The 3,684-nt window shown below is 45.3% G+C and overlaps 1 pseudogene; it reads left to right on the forward strand.

Annotated features, from left to right (window-relative positions):
• Positions 1-1,037: 1,037 nt before the first annotated feature.
• On the forward strand, positions 1,038-3,406 carry LOC147727560 (arf-GAP with coiled-coil, ANK repeat and PH domain-containing protein 2 pseudogene; annotated as a pseudogene).
• The last annotated feature ends 278 nt before the right edge of the window (positions 3,407-3,684 follow it).

Consider the following 3,684-nt stretch of genomic DNA (forward strand, 5'->3'; position numbering starts at 1 on the left):
AGTGAGAACATTTAGAAAGAGATTTGAAAGGAAAATAATGAGCGTAACTGGCCCTTCCTTGTAAGACTTAGTAGAGATAAAGGAGGGCCCTGAAGCAGGCCTGGCTAGACATATAAGTGACAAATCTGGCCCGCCGTGGCCCACCCGAATGCACACTTGGCCCACCCTAATAAAAATTCCTGGAGCTGGGCCTGGATAAAATTAAGATGTGTGCTTATGTGTTCCTTTGAATTTAATGTGATGTTCTCTGGTGATGTATTAGTCTATACTGCTGTTCCTCATGTACAAAACGTGGCCATGGACCCATACCTGCTGACTACAGACCTCACTTACTCTTAATGGTTTCTCTTTCCAAGGCCCCCGGATGGAGCAAGTGTGAAAGAAAAAAATACATGTCCCTAAAGTAAAAACTGTCAATCAAGAGCTGTATTGATCTATTGATTTTCGGGCATTATAAACATCTTGTTTTACAGAATCCACAGTCCTAATTAAGGCATCTGTGAGGTGTTAAAAAATCTGTAACACGTTCAATAGTATAGTAGTTTAGCAGACAGGTATCCCTTATTGGCAAAGACTCTGGGGAGCCGGAGTGTCTGTGCTTGCAGAAACCTTCCTTTAAAATGGACCTTTGTGACCAGACAATGAAAAAAACAGGTTTGCCTATGTACAGAAAAATTATTAAAGACCACTACCTCCAATGATAAATTGCCTTGTTGCTGATAATGCAAATACATTGGTGGAACCCTGCTGAGGACCACAATCTGATTTTTATATTTTGTGTCTATGACGCTCAGACTCTTGCATTGTTGTCTGTTGTCTGTTGTCTATGTCTATGTGCGTATCTAGGAGACTGGAGTGTCTGCCAGCAGGGACCGTGCTCAGAAGTGGAGGAAGCGCCGAGGGCTGAGAGCTGAGCAGCGGTGAGGCAGGCTGAAGAGTGACAGACTTCAACTGCTGTGCTCAGACCCCCTCATCTTGCTGCTGCCTCCTTATTCCTGCCCTCACCTTGATCGCCCGGGAGGGGCCGAGGCGACAGCATGAAGGGGGCCGTTGATTTCGAGGAGTGCTTGAAGGACTCTCCCCGTTTCAGAGCCGCTTTGAAGGAGGTTGAAGGTGATGTGACGGGACTGGAAGTGAAACTTGATAAGCTTGTTAAGCTATGTAGTGGCATGATTGATGCAGGCAAGGCCTTTTGTGCTGCCAACAAGCAATTTATGAATGGCATGCGGGACCTGGCACAGTATTCGAGCAAGGATGTGGTGATTGAGTCTAGCTTGACCAAGTTTTCATACTGCCTCCAAGAAATGATCAATTATCACACAATCCTGTTTGACGAAGCTCAGAGATCCATTCAAACACAGCTCCAGATATTTATTCGGGACGATCTTCCAAAATTCAAAGATGCAAAGAAGCAGTTTGATAAGGTCAGTAAAGAAAAAGAAAACGCTCTAGTTAAACATGCCCAAGTTCAAAGAACAAAACTGCACGAGGTGGAGGAGGCAACAAACATCTTAATCGCAAAAAGAAAGTGCTTCCAGCACATAGCTTTGGACAACGTCCTTCAAATCAATGTTCTTCAGTCAAGGCGGAGGTCTGAAATTTTAAAATCGATGTTGTCCTTCATGAAGGCACATCTCGGCTTCTTCCACCAGGGCTACGATCTCTTCAGTGAACTTGAACCGCACATGGAAGAGCTTGGTTCACAGCTGGATCGGCTTGATGTGCATGCAGCAAAGCAGAAGAGGGACATGGAACAAAAACACTCCACTATTCAGCAGGAGGATTTCACCAACGATGATCTCGGACTTCAATACAATGTTGATACTGCTAATGGCATTGTGGTGGAAGGATATCTCTTTAAAAGGGCCTCTAATGCCTTTAAAGCTTGGAACAGGCGCTGGTTCTCAATACAAAACAACCAACTGGCATATCAGAAAAAAATGAAGGATAACCCCACAGTGGTTTTTGAAGATTTACGGCTCTGCACAGTTAAACACTTTGAAGACATAGAAAGACGTTTCTGCTTTGAAGTAGTCAGACCAACAAAGAGCCGCATGCTACAGGCTGACTCAGAAAAGCTGCGACAGGCATGGATTAAAGCTGTCCAAACCGGCATTGCTGCAGCATATAGAGAAAAGAGTGATGAGGCGGAGAAGCTGGATAAGAAATCTCCACCTTCCACAGGAAGTCTGGACTCTGGCAGCAATGTGCAAGAAAAATCAGTTAAAGGTGAAAGTGCCTTACAGCGGATCCAGTGTATCGCTGGAAACTCGGTCGGCTGCGATTGTGGTCTGGCGGATCCGCAATGGGCCAGCATCAACCTTGGAATCATCCTGTGCATTGAGTGTTCTGAGATACACAGGAGCCTTGGTGTGCACATTTCAAAAGTAAGGTCATTAACGTTAGATACATGGGAGCCTGAAGTACTAAAGCTGATTTGTGAACTGGGAAATCAAGTTATTAATCGAATATATGAAGCTAAATTGAAAACCCTTGGAGTAAAGAAGCCAGACAATGAAAGTCCAAGAGTGGAAAAGGAGGCATATATCAGAGCAAAGTACATGGAAAAGAGGTTTGTGAACCAGGACTGCGTTGCTTCACACCCTCCTGATGGACAGGAGGACAGGAAAGGCTTTATTCCCAGTGCAAGGACGAAGACCTCAGCAGTTCTGAGAAGTCCCTGGCATCACAGGATCACTTCTCAACATCTGCCAGAAGTTCAGTGAAAAGCAATGCCAGTGTATTGCACTTCAGTTCAGAAGGCATTCGAGAACTTCTTGCCTCTTTTGTATCCTCAAAAAGTTTGCATCAACCAGTCCTAGAAGTCGAGAAGCGAGATTCTTCAGTATTTCAGGATTCGAAAAAGTTTCATCCAGGGCTGTACCTTTATCGAGCTGCGCATGAGAGAAGCCTTCCTGATATGGCAGAAGCATTGGCACATGGCGCAGATGTTAACTGGGTGAATGCAGAGGACAACAACGCAACACCCCTCATTCAGGCTGTGCATGGGGGCTCTTTGGTCTCTTGTGAGTTCCTGCTGCAGAATGGTGCCAATGTTAATCACATGGACCTGCATGGCAGAGGACCCCTGCATCATGCAACTGTTTTAGGGCACACCGGGCAAGTCTGCTTATTTCTGAAGCGTGGGGCAAATCAGCACACCAAAGATGAAGAAGGAAAATGCCCCTTGACTATTGCACTTGAAGCTGCAAATGCTGATATTGTAACCCTGTTGCGAGTGGCAAGAATGAATGAGGAGATGCGGGAATCTGAAGGACTGTATGGACAGCCAGGTGACGAGACCTACCAGGACGTAATCCGTGATTTTTCACACATGGCATCCAATAATCCTGAGAAATTAAACCGTTTCCAGATGTCCGATACACCAAAGTTTTCAAAGATGTAGAGGAGAAAAGTGCACCCATGTCCTCACCCACACCTGGTGCTTCCTGAGTAAAGTGCCTGGTCCCTGGCTCATTGCCTGACTTGGGAACATTAGTTTAAGAACCGAACAGTTTGGAACCTCCAACAGCATTTGATTGACACCATGAATATAGGGTCCTTAATATACAGAAAGACACCACAGGGCACCAGAAATATGGATACCTCAGCAGCCAGTCTAGCAAAGCGCTCCTTGGTTTAAATATATCAAGTTATCACATGTTCCTACTGTCCATGTACTTC

Source organism: Lissotriton vulgaris, chromosome 3_1, assembly GCF_964263255.1.
Source record: "Lissotriton vulgaris chromosome 3_1, aLisVul1.2, whole genome shotgun sequence".
NCBI lineage: Eukaryota > Metazoa > Chordata > Amphibia > Caudata > Salamandridae > Lissotriton > Lissotriton vulgaris.